The 15,682-nt window shown below is 52.7% G+C and overlaps 1 protein-coding gene across 1 annotated transcript in view; it reads left to right on the top strand.

The window, feature by feature from the left end:
• Nucleotides 1-6,163: 6,163 nt before the first annotated feature.
• Nucleotides 6,164-15,682, top strand: part of LOC119976227 (hepatocyte cell adhesion molecule-like) — a 42,325-nt gene continuing 32,806 nt past the window's right edge. The window contains exon 1 of the mRNA XM_038816573.1: nt 6,164-6,263. The gene's annotated coding sequence lies outside the window, so the exon portion shown is untranslated. The remainder of the gene's footprint in view (nt 6,264-15,682) is intronic.

Below are 15,682 nucleotides of genomic sequence, written 5' to 3'. Positions count from 1 at the left end.
GAGGATGTGGGTGGTGTTGGGAGGAGAGGCTGGTGTGGGTTGTGGTGTTGGTGGGGGGGAGGAGGATGACATACGTGTCACAGGGAACTGCAAATCAGTGGGATCTCACTTCCTTGTCCGCGGCTGACCTCCCTTTCCTCCGGGAAGCCTACCACATCCAGGGCCCTCTGCTCTGCCATGGTGAGGGGAAGCAGGTCCTGCAGTCCCCCTCCAGTTTTCTCCTGCTCCCGGCAGATATGAGCGGCCTTCTCTTGCGGGGGTGTTGAACAGAAAACGCACATTGTTAGACGGTCTGATGCATGCAGCCCAGGGCGTGCAAGCTGATGGCCTCATTGATGACTGGTATAGGTGCCGGAAAGTGGTGCGGGATGGGGGTTCGGGTGCTGAGGGGAGTGTCGGGTTCCGGGTGTGTGGGACATGGGTTAGTACCAAGGGCACAGTGCTGCCTATTCACCCTGTCCCATTCTTTTTTTTTTTTAATTTTTTTTTAAATAAATTTAGATTAGCCAATTATTTTTTCCAATTAAGGGGCAATTTAGCGTGGCCAATCCACCTACTCTGCACATTTTTGGGTTGTGGGGGCGAAACCCACGCAGACACGGGGAGAACGTGCAAACTCCACACGGACAGTGACCCAGAGCCGGGATCGAACCTGGGACCTCAGCGCCGTGAGGCGGTTGTGCTAACCACTAGGCCACCGTGCTGCCCCACCCTGTCCCATCCTGAGTATTTTACGGCACCGCTGGTCAGTCCAGACGGTGTTGTACACGGCTTTGACCACCTCTGCCACCTGCGCCTAGTCGTGACGAATGGCAGCAGCTGGCATCCTCCTTCCTGGGCCAGGGTACAGGGTCAATTGCCTCTCTCCCATCGCATCCAGGAGGGTCTGCAGCTTGGCGTCTGTAAATTATGGAGCTGCTCTCTTCGCTGCCATCCTGTTGTAATACAAGAGTACAAGTATTTATCACATGGGAGATAAAAAAGAGTTGACATTGGAGGGGGGTGTGGAGGCAGGAGATTTTTTACATTTAGGTGGGCATTTCGAAATCTACAAAATGAACTACTCTGATTGGCCATCTCTAAATCCGGGTGCTCAGGTTTCCTCCCGCAGTCCAAAGATGTGCAGGTTAGGTGGATTGGCCATGCTAAATTGCCCTTAGTGTCCAAAACATTTGGTGGGGTTACTGGGTTACGGGGATAGGGTGAAGATGTGGGCTTGGTGCTCTTTCTAAGGGCCGGTGCAGACTTGATGGGCCGAATGTCCTCCTTCTGCGCTGTAACTTCTATGATTCTATGAATTCTATGATTCCCTGATACCAAACTGTGCAGCTATTCAACCTTAGTGTACCACTCTACCACTCATGAGGAACCAGTTGAAGACTATTGGAATAAAATAACTAGTCCTTTATTACAAGCTATGGCAAGGGCTATTCTAAATTGGGACACCAAAAAGCGAGATTCAAGGATATTACTGACGGTCTTGCAATTAGTGTATTGGTGATCCGATATCTGGGGTGTAGCTATCAATCATCTGCCTCCCTGCTGTTTGATGGCTTGGATACTATCCATCTCTGCTGTATTCTGCAGACATACTGGAGCCATAGTAAATGGTACAGCGTGTAACATTCTAGAACAGACCTTGGGGTTAACACCTGCAGATTTCATGTCTGAAAGCTGGCCCCTCAGAGACAAATTGGATCTTTGTAGTATCTGTAATGATTTGCAGTTCCCACAGTCCGAATTAAAGATTTGAGCTTCCCCAGTAAATAATGGAACTACAGTTTTTAAACTGGTTACACTATAATACCTAAAGATGCCCAAAATGTCCCTCTTCACTGGTGTGTAGGTATGGCAGATAATAAGGGAGGCAAATTGAATTTTGCTGCAGGAATTGAGTATAAAAGTAGGGAAGTGTTGCTGCAACTATACAAGGCAATGGTGAGACGGCACCAGCAGTACTGTGTACAGTTTTGGTCCCCTTACTCAGGGCAGCACGGTAGCATGGTGGTTAGCATAAATGCTTCACAGCTCCAGGGTCCCAGGTTCGATTCCCGAGCTGGGTCACTGTCTGTGCGGAGTCTGCACGTCCTCCCCGTGTGTGCGTGGGTTTCCTCCGGGTGCTCCGGTTTCCTCCCACAGTCCAAAGATGTGCGGGTTAGGTGGATTGGCCATGCTAAATTGCCCGTAGTGTCCTAAAAAAGTAAGGTTAAGGGGGGGGGGGGGGTTGTTGGGTTACGGGTATAGGGTGGATAAGTGGGTTTGAGTAGGGTGATCATGGCTCGGCACAACATTGGGGGCCGAAGGGCCTGTTCTATGCTGTACTGTTCTATGTTCTATGTTCTATACTTGAGGAGGGATGTAGTTGCATAGAGGCTGTTCAGAGGAGCTTCACTAGATTGATTCCAGAGATGACGGGTTTGGCTTGTGAAGTGAGATTGAACAGTTTAGGCCGAGACTCTCTAGAGTTTCAAAGAATGAGAGAAGATCTTATTTAGGTACATAAGATGATCAAAGGCATTGACAAATTGGACGTACAGCGGATGTTTCCTCTTCCGGGACAATCTAAACAAGAGGTCATAGTTTTAGGATAAGGGGTAGCAGATTTAAAACAGAGATGAGGAGAAATTACTTCCCTCAAAGGGTCGTGAATCTGTGGAATTCACTACCCCAGAGTGCAGTGGATGCCAGGTCAATGAGTAAATTTAAGGATGTGATAGACAGATTTTAACCAGCGCTGGAATGTGGCGACTAGGGGATTTTCACAGTAACTTCATTGCAATATTAATGTAAGCCTACTTGTGACAATAAAGATTATTATTATAATTAGTAATGGTTGAAGGGTTATGGAGAACGGGCAGGAAAGTGGAGTTGAGGCCGAGATGAGATCAGCCATGATTGTATTGAATGCAGAGCAAGCTCAAGGAGCTAAATTGCCTAATCCTGCTCCTAATTCTTATATGTTCTTTTATGTTCATATAATTCCAGGGGATTCAGAATAAATCTCCCTGAAAGATAGGAAATTTTAAGTACTGGTTGCGGAGCTATATCAGTGAGAAAGGGCAGGAAACCCAGTGTGTGGCACCTCAGAGCTTAGCACAGGGACCAATACTATTGCCAATAGAACATAGAACATAGAACAGTACAGCACAGAACAGGCCCTTTGGCCCTCGATGTTGTGCCGAGCCATGATCACCCTACTCAAACCCACGTATCCACCCTATACCCGTAACCCAACAACCCCCCACCCCTTAACCTTACTTTTTAGGACACTACGGGCAATTTAGCATGGCCAATCCACCTAACCCGCACATCTTTGGACTGTGGGAGGAAACCGGAGCACCCGGAGGAAACCCACGCACACACAGGGAGGATGTGCAGACTCCGCACAGACAGTGACCCAGCCGGGAATCGAACCTGGGACCATGGAGCTGTGAAGCATTTATGCTAACCACCATGCTACCGTGCTGCACAAAAACATCAAAAACCTGGAAATGGAAACACGATTACAAGCGATTCAAATGTTCTGAATGTATCAAACAGGGAAGGGACTTGGTAACAAAGGATGCAGCTTAAAAATTTCAGAAGAGTGGGATAAAATATGAGTTGCTTCCTACTGCCTCCTTTATTCCTACGGCACAGACCTTGGTCTCGGTGGTGTCAGGTGATCATATGCCAATACTGCAGCAGCTTAAGGGTGGTGGCCCGATTCAATTGAACAACTTGAAGGTTGTGTCGAGATACCCTGTGGACCAATGATGATTTTAATGTGCTGGTGACTATTTACTGCTCCCGGTTTGGAAGCAGTGTAAAATGCTGGTGTTATTTTGTATTGTTGCCTGTTTATTTTTTCATGTTTGGAATTTGTATGCTTGTTATTGTAATGTTGTTGTTTACTGTTTACTACATAGAGACTGTGGGCTTTTCTGCTGTGGCCCCTCTTGCTTCTGATCGCCCGGAGTTTCTGGAATCACTGCCAGTGCTGGAGAGGGGCTGGGGGTGCTGTTCTCTTTCTCTCTTCAGCCGTGCTCTGTGACGGTGTGACTTTTCCAGTGGAGTGGTTGAGCAATTTTCCGCTGATCGGGTCTACTGGTGGGGCTGCAGGAGGGAGGGAGAGTTAATGTACTGTTGATTGTGTCTTGCTTGATGTCTGGAGGCCATGTGTTTGTCAGCTATTGGCTCTTTTGCCTGTGGCTTGGCTCCCTGAATGGGGTGCTCCCTCATTATTCTGCCGTACCCTGCGGCCGGGTGATGTGGGAGGGGGAGGGAGTGGTGCGTTGATTTAGATACTGGTATCCTTATTTATTGTATTGTTAATTCTGCACTGTTACTATTTGGAGGCAGTGTGCTTATCAGCTACAGCCCTTTATCCCTGGCTTCACCCTTGGAAGAGGGCATTCCCTCGCTCTTCCGCTGTGCTCCATGCCAGTGACTTTCCTGTGTATTGCTGCATCATCCCCTTTCACTGCTTTGAGTCTGCTGCCGGGAACTGTGAGGCAGGGAGGGCGGGACGGAGGGAAAGGTGGGTTGATTTGGTTGCTGGTACCTTCATTGTACTTTGGTTTCTGTCACTGTTCTGTGATTTTGTTTTGTCTTCTTTGTAAAATGTTGGCTGGGTTTCTCCATTTCTGTTGACGCCGACGCAGAATTCCTGGACTTTCACGACAGCGAAACTGTCCCCGAACCTGGACCGATTCAGCAATGGTGAAGAGGCTAGACCGGCACCACATGGAACACAATCGATTCTAATGAGATATGAAGCGGGATTCGCCGGGTCCGTGATTGACACTTGGGAGGCTGACAAGCTGCAGCCGCATATATACATTACGATCCCCACACACACTCATCCCAGCGAGCAAGTTGGCACTGGTTGTGCTGGAGCTTGCTGGGGCCAGAGGGCACCTAGGGGGGGGGGGGGGGGGGGGGGTACTCTGAGGGGGCAATTTTACGACCCATGGCACTTAGTTCACAGTGGGCTGTCAGTGAAATGTGCAGCTGCATGGCTGCCTTCCAGCTGCAGCAATGGTGGTTTGTGCTCACCCACCATGATCCCACAACCCATCTCCACACACACACTCTGTTATCCCCCCTCCCCCAGTATTGGGGGAAGCCCCCCCAACCATTGGCCCAACTGTCAGCACACTATGGCCATGTTGGACACTTTCCGGAACTTTCCCTCAGCAGCCATGATGCTGGTTTCACAATTTTTTAAAACACGAGTGAACCGCGCCGTCGGGAACTCAGCCCATTGGAGGTGGAGCATCACGGAGACCACGGAGAATACTGGGTCGGGCCGGCTAATGACATGCAAATGGTGTTTACTGTCCGTGTGTTCTGGACTGCATTAACATCGCTGTCACGGTAACGGAGAATTGCAATTTGCCATCAAATCGGCCCCTGCTGCAATTTTAGTGTCGGAACCTATTCTCCACCCCAATCGCGTTTGCCAATTTCGGCGTTAACCAACAGCGAATCAAGCCCGGAACGTCTGTGACCTTATTATAATGTTGCCTTTTGTTTTAATGGAATTGCTTTGTAATTAGATTTTTTTTGTACAAATGAACTGTCAATAAACTAAAATAAATCCACGGGGTAGTGGATCATCCTTATCCCGTAAGCCCTGTGCGGGTTACAACTAAGTGCCAACTGTGACCAGAGGGTGGGATTTCTACTCCACCGCTGGGTTAAACGTGTTTTGATGTTAATGTTCTGAAGTTAGATGTTTAGAATCTATAACCATCACTGGAAATTTCCATGTGGAAACGGGATAATTAATACCACTCGGTGTTTTCTTACATTGGGAGTAAACCACAAGATAATGAATGAGCGGACTTCAGACATTGGAAGTGTGCCTGAAATTGAATGAAACTACTGGCTTCAAGCCAGAAAACAGCCAGGTTTAGCACCAGATCCGAATCTTTGTAAAAGCGCCAATCAGTGCTAATCGTCTTAAATCGAGAATTAAATATATTTTGTGTTAAGTTTAGTTGCATTGGGGTGAATCAGCTCACGCCAAAATGTAAAACAAACACTTTAATCCTTTTCAGCATTAAATCCACAAAACTACAATTCATTGGCTTTGGACAGGTGGGAGAATGTTAATGTATTTTACAATGATCGCTGAAACTGAAAGCAGTCAAGCCCCACCTAAATACAAAAAGTGGCGGGAGAATCTTGGCAGCTAACTAGAAACTGGAGAAGCTGCTGAGGGATTGTGCGAAGTTCCGGCCCCGTTACAATTCAACCGGATCGAAATCGCAAAATAGGTGAGGGTGAGGAGATTGGGCAGCAGCTCCTGGACAGGAGGGAACCAGTCCCCTCAAACACGGGTTTGGTGTTTTTAAACAGACAGGAATGAATGGGGCTGAGTTCAGCCTGACTGTCACTAAGACTCTGCTCAGTTACTGCGGGTCACTGAGACTCTGCTCAGTTACTGAGACTCTGCTCAGTCAACTGAGACTCTGCTCAGTCACTGAGACTCTGCTCAGTCAACTGAGACTCTGCTCAGTCACTGAGACTCTGCTCAGTCGCTGAGACTCTGCTCAGTCACTGAGACTCTGCTCAGTTACTGCGGGTCACTGAGACTCTGCTCAGTCACTGAGACTCTGCTCAGTCGCTGCCGGTCACTGAGACTCTGCTCAGTCACTGAGACTTTGCTCAGTCGCTGCCAGTCACTGAGACTCTGCTCAGTCCGGCGCCGGCCCTAGGGTTGCTGGCGCCCCAGGCAAGCTGAACTTCGGCGCCCTTCGGGGGCGGGGGGGGGGGGGGGGGGGGGTTCGGGTCAGGGGGGGTTCGGGTCGGGTCGGGTCGGGTCAGGTCGGGGGGGGTTGGGGTCGGGTCGGGGGGGGTCGGGTCGGGGGGGGTCGGGGTGGGGTCAGGGGGGTGGGGGGGTCGGGTCGGGTCGGGTCGGGTCGGGGGGGTCGGGAGGGGTCGGGGTCGGGGGGGGGGTCGGGTCAAGGGGGGGTCGGGTCGGGGGGGGGTGGGTCGGGTCTGGGGGGGGGGGTGGGTCGGGGCGGGTTGACATTGATCCTGAGCTGCTGCGACCTGTCTGGTAGTGGTACATTAATTTTAGTTGCTGTATCTATGCTCTGGATATACATTAACATTACCTGTCTAATATTTTTCGCTAAAGGAGCACGGACGAATTCAAGCCTCTGAAATTGTAGCTTCTATGCCTGTGGCCATGTGGCCATCCGCCATGTTTGTGCTGGGCGGCCTAGGGGAGGGCGACCACCGCGCATGCGCTGGTTGGCACCGGCCCAACTGCGCATGCGCGGGACCCGAGTCTTTTACGCGGCGCCGGGTCTCGGATGGCGCCCCTTAGCACATGGCACCCCGGGCAATTGCCCGAGTTGCCGGTACCTTGAGCCGGCCCTGGCTCAGGCGCTACTCAGTAACTGAGACTCTGCTCAGTCGCTCAGACTCTGCTCAGTCGCTCAGACTCTGCTCAGTCGCTGCTCAGTCGCTGAAACTCTGCTCAGTCGCTGAGACTCTGCTCAGTCGCTCAGACTCTGCTCAGTCGCTGCTCAGTCGCTGAGACTCTGCTCAGTCGCTGCTCAGTTGCTGAGACTCTGCTCCGTCGCTGCCGGTCACTGAGTGATGCACGATCAATTGAACAAAGACTAGAGTTTGATACAACTGAGGCTTTATTGCTCGAAGATGTGTGGCCTCCCACAGCAGCTGGCGAAATGGCTACTGCATGGGGGGACACACACATATTTATACTCTGCCTACTGGGCGGAGTCAGCAGGCAGGGACCACCGGCGAACCTGTAGTACAGGTCCTACCGTACATCACCTAATACAGGTGTAACAGTGGTTTACCACATTAACCCCCTGTTAAAATTGAGTCCGGTGGGGTGGTGGAGAATTATATACAGCAATGAATTTATATTTACAGTATTTGATCAGGAAAAAAAATGTCTTTTGAAGAGTGGTGCCAGTTAGAGATTTATCCGGTCCGTGGCCTTGATATTCTGCTGAGAGCGATGTAGTGGTGGCGGCGATGTCGATGCTGCCCTGATGTTCGGTGACTCCGGGAGCGTGCTGAAATCCTCTTAATCCTCGGGCGTGGGCAGGGGAAGGACGGGTGATCCTGGAGTTAATGCTAGGAGCACTGGGGGTGGGGAGGGTGGTGCCGTGCCGGGGAGGTGTGTGTGTGTGTGGGGAACCTGCTGGTGCCAGGTCCCTGAGGGAGACAGTATCTTGGCGGCCATCAGGGTACGCCACGTAGGCATACTGGGGGTTTGCATGGAGCAACTGCACCCTTTCCACCAACGGGTCCTGTGGTGAATGTGATTCACACCGGATTATAATCTGTATATACATGTGCCTGTATTGTAAGTGCAGTTGCACTACCTGTCCTCCAGGGGGAGTAGCTCTGGGAATGCTCGAGTTGTATGGGGCTTCTCCCTTGGCTCTGCCCAGGACTCCTCCCCCAGAAGCTGCTGTATAAAAGCTCAGTGCCACATAGTCAGCCGGCCAGTTCAATGGCTAACCGGCTGGCTCTGTTGTGAGTATATTAAAACCGCTATTCTAATCTTACAAGAACGTGTACATAGAATTGTTGGTTCCAACAATTTAATATACTTAGGAAACAGTCGAAGAAATCATGGAAGCAGCCTAGAACTCGACCCAGAGGATGCAGAGGCTAAGGAAATTTTTTCCCACTGGCTGAGATGTTTTAAAGCCTACCTGCCAGAAGCCAGCACCGCCGGAACAACGGAGGAACAGAAACTCAGCCTACTGCACGCGAGGGTAAGCCACAGAATCTCCACACAGCGGCCTACAGAAACGCTAGCCAAGTTTGTAAGGGAATTGAACAATCTTTCCAATGACTGTAATTATCAAGCCATTACCGGGGCGGAACATAGGGAGCTTGCTGTGCGGGACATTTTCGTGGCGGGCCTTAGGTCTAACTATGTGCGCTAAAGACTGCTAGAAAAGGGGGCCCAGGACTTAGACACTATTGTGGAGGCTGCTACCACTATGGACGTTTCCTTCCGCAGCCTCACCTCATTTCCCACGGACCCCGTGACCTCATCGTGGACCCCCGACCAACAGTCCCCCCAAGCATGTGCCGCACGGCCCCCCAGCTACCGCGCTGCCAAAGCCAATTACTCTGCTGCCCCAGCCAGCTACTCGGCTGCTTCAGTCTGCCATTTCTGTGGCTAAAGCCAGCACCCACGGCAGCACTGCCCGGCCTGTAACGCGACCTGCAGCAGCTGCGGGCGAAAAGGACACTATGCCAGAGTGTGTCTGGTGAAGAAAGCCCCAGCCTCTAACCCTCCCATGGCTCAAAACACCCGTTCCCTGAATTCACAGGCCTGCAGGCCCCGAAATGCTGCAGCCTGCCCCCACCCGACATGTGCGACTCATGGGGGCGGCCATCTTGGCAATCCTCCTCCATGCGGCCAGCCATGTGCGACTCATGGGGGCGGCCATCTTGGGATCCATCCCCTTCAAACTCTGAAACTCACCTCGATGACTACGAACTGAAAGGGCAGTCATCACGGGGCCACTCCAGCACAGCTGATCGAGCCGCCGACTATCCGCAACTCAGCGCAGTCACCCTGGATCAATCCCGCCCCAAGCACCTACAAAGTTCGATGGCAGAGGTCCAGATCAACGGGTACAGCACGCCATGCCTCTTTGACTCCGGGAGCACCGAGAGCTTTATACATCCAGAGCTGGTAAGACGCTGTTCACTTTCTATTTTTCTGGTGAGCAAAACTATCGCCCTCGCTTCGGGCTCCCACTCAGTCCTAATCCAAGGACGCACCGTTGCTACGCTCACAATTCGAGGCGCTAGTTATTCTAAATTTAAACTTTATGTCCTGCCCGGCCTCTGCGCGCCACTCTTATTAGGCCTGGATTTCCAGTGCAACCTCAAGAGCCTCACCCTCAGCTTCGGCGGGCCCCTGCCCCCACTCACTATCTGCAGCCTAACCACGCTGCGCATCTTCCCCCCCTCCACTCTTCGCCAATCTCACTCCAGATTGCAAGCCAGTAGCTACTCGCAGCAGGCGATACAGCCTACAGGTTAGGGTCTTAATCCGATCGGAGGTCCGACGGCTGCTCAGTGAGGGGATCATAGAGGCCAGTAATAGTCCCTGGAGAGCTCAGGTGGTGGTCGTCAAGACCGGGAAAAATTTTGCATGATCGTCGACTATAGCCAGACCATAAATCACTTTACGCTCCTAGACGCGTATCCCCTCCCCAGAATTGCAGACATGGTTAATCAGATCGCCCAATATCGGCTATTTTCCACGGTGGATCTGAAGTCTGCATACCACCAGCTCCCAATCCGCCCGGAGGACTGCCACTACACGGCATTCGAGGCTGATGGCCGCCTCTTCCATTTCCTCCGGGTCCCTTTCGGCGTCACTAACGGGGTTTCGGGGGTTCCAACGAGCAATGGACCGAATGGTAGACCACTACGGGCTGCGGGCCATGTTTCCGTATCTGGACAATGTTACCATCTGCGTCTATGACCAGCAGGACCACGATGCCAACCTCCACCGTTTTCTCCAAACGGCACGGAAATTAAATCTCACTTATAACAAGGAGAAATGCGTTTTCCGCACAAACAGACTGGCCATCCTCGGCTACGTCGTGGAGAACGGAGTCCTGGGCCCAGACCCGGACCGCATGCGCCCCCTCTTAGAACTCCCCCTCCCTCATTGCCCCAAGGCCCTCAATCGGTGCTTGGGGTTCTTCTCATACTACGCCCAGTGGGTCCCTCAATATGCAGACAAAGCCCGCCCACTCTTTAAGGCCACACGATTTGCCCTGTCAGCTGAGGCGTGCCAGGCCTTCAGCTGCATCAAGGAGGACATCGCCAAAGCAGCCATACGGGCGGTGGATGAATCCACTTCCTTTCAGGTTGAGAGCGACGCCTCAGAGGTAGCTCTAGGGCAGCACGGTAGCATGGTGGTTAGCATAAATGCTTCACAGCTCCAGGGTCCCAGGTTCGATTCCCGGCTGGGTCACTGTCTGTGCGGAGTCTGCACGTCCTCCCCGTGTCTGCGTGGGTTTCCTCCGGGTGCTCCGGTTTCCTCCCACAGTCCAAAGATGTGCGGGTTAGGTGCATTGGCCATGCTAAATTGCCCGTAGTGTCCTAAAAAGTAAGGTTAAGGAGGGGGTTGTTGGGTTACGGGTATAGGGTGGATACGTGGGTTTGAGTAGGGTGATCATTGCTCGGCACAACATCGAGGGCCAAAGGGCATGTTCTGTGCTGTACTGTTCTATCTAGCAGCCACTTTAAATCGGGCAGGGAGGCCCATTGCATTTTTCTCCCGTACCCTGTCCGCTTCAGAAATCCGACACTCCTCAGTCGAGAAGGAAGCACAAGCCATCGTGGAGGCTGTTCGTCACTGGAGGCACTACCTCACAGGTAGGAGGTTCACCCTCATCACCGACCAACGATCGGTTGCCTTTATGTTTGACAACTCGCAAAGGGGCAAAATAAAAAATGATAAAATCCTTCGGTGGAGGATCGAACTCTCCACCTATAGTTACTATATTAAATATCGACCGGGGAAGCTCAACAAGCCCTCGGATGCCCTATCCCGCGGGACATGCGCCAGCGCGCAGATCAGCCATCTGAAAGCCATCCACGTTGATCTCTGCCATCCAGGGGTCACCCGGCTCGCCCACTACATCAGAGCCCGAAACCTGCCTTTCTCCAAAAGCGGTCACCAGGGACTGCCCGATCTGTGCAGAGTGCAAACCGCACTTCTATAGACCAGACAGGGCCCACCTGGTCAAGGCTTCTAGGCCCTTTGAACACCTTGCGATCGATTTCAAAGGGCCACTCCCCTCCACTAACAAGAACATTTATTTCCTCAACATCATAGACGAGTTCTCCCGATTCCCTTTTGCCATTCCATGCCCTGATATGACCTCCCACACAGTCATTAGGGCCCTGCATAGTGTCTTCACCCTGTTCGGTTTCCCCAGCTACGTGCACAGCAACCGGGGTTTGTCCTTTATGAGCGACGAGCTGCGTCAGTACCTGCTCGACAAGGGCATCGCCTCGAGCAGGACTACCAGCTACAACCCCAGGGGGAAAGGACAGGTGGAGAGGGAGAACGCGACGGTCTGGAAGACCGTCCTTCTGACCCTCCGGTCTAGAAAACTCCAAGTCTCCCAATGGCAAGAAGTCCTCCCAGACGCGCTCCACGCAATCAGGTCCCTCCCCTGTACAGCTACAAATCAAACCCCTCACGAGCGACTCTTTATTTTTTCTAGGGGCACTGCCACGGGAGTTTCACTTCCGGCATGGCTGAGGACACCAGGCCCGGTCCTCCTGAGGAAGCACGTCAGGGGCACAAAACTGACCCCCTTGTTGAAAAGGTGCACCTCCTCCATTCCAACCCCCAGTACGCATTCGTGGAGTTCCCGGACGGTCGCCAGGACACAGTATCCCTTCGGGACCTGGCACCCGCTGGATCCAGCCCCCCCCCCTACCCCCACTGAGGAACCCCTTACCCCGTTTCCTATGCTGCCGCCCCCTCGTGCCACCGATCCCGCAAGCTCACCCCACCGGTTCCACGCACCAGAACCAGCCCGCGCCCAGCGCCCCCAGTCTCCGGTCGAGCCAGAGGTGTATAAAGTTCGGACGGGACCCGCCCCGGAGTCTGCCATCGTACCCCAGCTCTCAACACCCACCCAGCCACCGCAAGAGGCTGCAACCCCGGTGCTCCGCAGATCGAAAAGAACAATTCATCCACCGGACAGACTAACTCTGTGAGCCACCACCCCCACTGGACTCGATTTTTTCACAGGGGGTGAATGTGGTGAATGTGATTCACACCGGATTATAATCTGTATATACATGTATCTGTATTGTGTGCAGTTGCACTACCTGTCCTCCAGGGGATGTAGCTCTGGGAATGCTCGAGTTGTATGGGGCTTCTCCCTTGGCTCTGCCCAGGACTCCTCCCCCGGAAGCTGCTGTATAAAAGATCAGTGCCACATGGTCAGCCGGCCAGTTCACCGAAAGTTCAATGGCTAACCGGCTGGCTCTGTTGTGAGTATATTAAAACCGCTATTCTAATCCTACAAGCACGTGTCCGTAGAATTGTTGGTTCCAACAGGTCCGCCTTGTGGAGTCAGACGTGCCTACGGAGCAGGACTGGTCCTGGAGCTGCGAGCCAAGTCGGGAGCGACACCCCGGATGTGGACTTCCTGGGGAAGGCAAAAAGACATTTATGGGGTGTGTTATTCGTAGTGGTGCACAGTAGTGACCGGATGGAGTGTAGTGCATCAGGGAGGACCTCCTGCCAGCGAGAGGCTGGGAGGTTCCTGGACCATAGGGCCACTTGGATGGCCCTCCATACCGTCCCGTTCTCCCTCTCTATTTGCCCGTTTCCCCGGGTTTATAGCTGGTCATCCTGCTGGAGGCGATACCCCCGCAGAGCAGGAACTGACGCAGCTCATCGCTCATGAATGAGGATCCCCTGTCACTGTGGATATAGGCGGCGAAACCGACCAGAGCGAAGATAGTGTTTTGGGCTTTGATGATGGTAGCAGACGTCATATCGGGGCATGGGATGGCGAAGGGGAATCTGGAGTACTCAATGACCACACTGAGAATATATGTGTTTCGGTCGGTGGAGGGGAGGGGCTCTTTGAAATCCACGCTGAGGCGTTCAAAGGGGCGGGAGGCCTTTACCAGGCACGCACGGTCCAGCCGGTAGAAGTGCGGCTTGCACTCTTCACAGACATGGCAGTCTCTGGTGATTGGCCGTACTTCCTCGACGGAATAGGGCAGATTGCAGGCCTTGACAAAATGGTACAGACGAGTTACTCCTGGGTGACAACAGCTGTCGTGCAGGACCTGGAGTTGGTCTACTTGTGCGCTGGCACATGTACCTCGGGATAGGGCGTCTGGGGGCTCGTTGAGTTTACCGGGACGATACAAAATCTCGTAATTATAGGTGGAGAGCTCAATCCTCTACCGCAAAACTTTATCATTTTTGATCTTACCCCACTGTGTGTTATTGAACATGAAGGCTACTGACCGTTGGTCAGTGAGGAGAGTGAATCTCCTGCCGGCCAGGTAATGCCTCCAGTGCCGCACAGCTTCAACGATAGCCTGGGTCTCTCTTTCGATGGATGAGTGCCGAATTTCTGAGGCATGAAGGGTGCGGGAAAAGAATGCCACGGGTCTGCCTGCCTGGTTGAGGGTGGCGGCTACGGCAATGTCTGATGCGTCGCTCTCTACTTGAAAGGGCAGTGTCATGTTTACTGCGTACATCCCGGCCTTGGCTATATCGGCTCTAATACGGGCGAAGGCCTGTTGCGCCTCAGCCGTCAGGGGAAAGTGGGTGGACTGAATGAGTGGGCAGGCCTTGTCCGCATAGTTTGGGACCCACTGGGCGTAGTACGAGAAGAACCCCAGGTAGCGTTTGAGGGCCTTGGGGCAGTGAGGGAGGGGAAGCTCCATGAGGAGGTGCATGCGGTCGGGGATCGGGCCCCAGAACTCCGTTCTGGACCACAGAGCCGAGGATGGCTAAGCGGGTCGTGCTATACATACACTTATCCTTGTGGTAGGTGAGATTGAGGAGTGGTGGTGTGGAGAAATTTGGCGAGGTTGGCATCGTGGTCCTGCTGATCATGGCCACAGATGGTGACATTGTCTAGGTACGGGAAGGTGGCCCACAAACTGTACTGGTTGACCATTCGGTCCATCTCCCTTTGGAAGACTGAGACCCCGTTAGTGACACCAAAGGGAACTCTGAGGAAGTGGTAGAAATGACCGTCTGCCTCGAAGGCAGTGTATGGACGATCCGATTTACGAATGGGGAGCTGGTGGTAGGTGGATTTGAGGTCTATCGTTGGGAAGACCCGGTACTGCACAATCTGATTGACCATATCAGGAGGGGTACGTGTCGAGCTGTGTATACCGATTGATGGTCTGGCTGTAGTCCACGAACATTCTGTGTTTCTCCCCAGTTTTAACGACTACCACTTGGCTCTCCATGGGCTGTTGCTGACATCGATACCTGACCAAAGCAGCCGCTGGACCTCGGACCTGATGAAGATCCTGTCCTGGGTGCTGTACCGTCTGCTCCTGGTGGCAATGGGTTTGAAATCCGGGGTTAGATTGGCGAAGAGGGAAGGTGGATCGACCTTTAGGGTTCCGAGGCCGCACACAGTGAGGGGTGGTAGGGGCCCGCCGAATTTGAGGGTTAGTCTCTGGAGATTGCACTGGAAGTCCAGGCCCAGGAGCAGGGCAGCGCAGCGGTTAGGGAGGACGTAGAGGCGGAAGACGCTCAATTGAAAATGAAATGAAATGAAATGAAAATCGCTTATTGTCACGAGTAGGCTTCAATGAAGTTACTGTGAAAAGCCCCTAGGCGCCACATTCCGGCGCAGCTGATACGGGAATCGAACTGTGCTGCTGGCCTGCTTGGTCTGATTTAAAAGCCAGCGAGTGAGATTTAGCTCACTCATGAGCTAAACCAGCCCCTACCAATTCTACGCCCTGGACCGTGAGTGTGACCGTGCAGAAACCCCGGATTGCGACGGAATGGGATCCGGAGGCCAGAGAAATTCTTTGGTTGGCGGGGTATACCCTGAGGAGCAGCGCTTACTGTATCCAGGTTATGAAGCTTTCGTGTGCTCCTGGAGTCCAGCAGGCAAGAAGTCACAGCCGTTGGTTTTTCAAAACTGGTCGA

This window comes from Scyliorhinus canicula, chromosome 13 (genome assembly GCF_902713615.1).
Source record: "Scyliorhinus canicula chromosome 13, sScyCan1.1, whole genome shotgun sequence".
Classification (NCBI taxonomy): Eukaryota; Metazoa; Chordata; class Chondrichthyes; order Carcharhiniformes; family Scyliorhinidae; genus Scyliorhinus; species Scyliorhinus canicula.
This window is presented reverse-complemented; position numbering and strand designations above follow the sequence as displayed.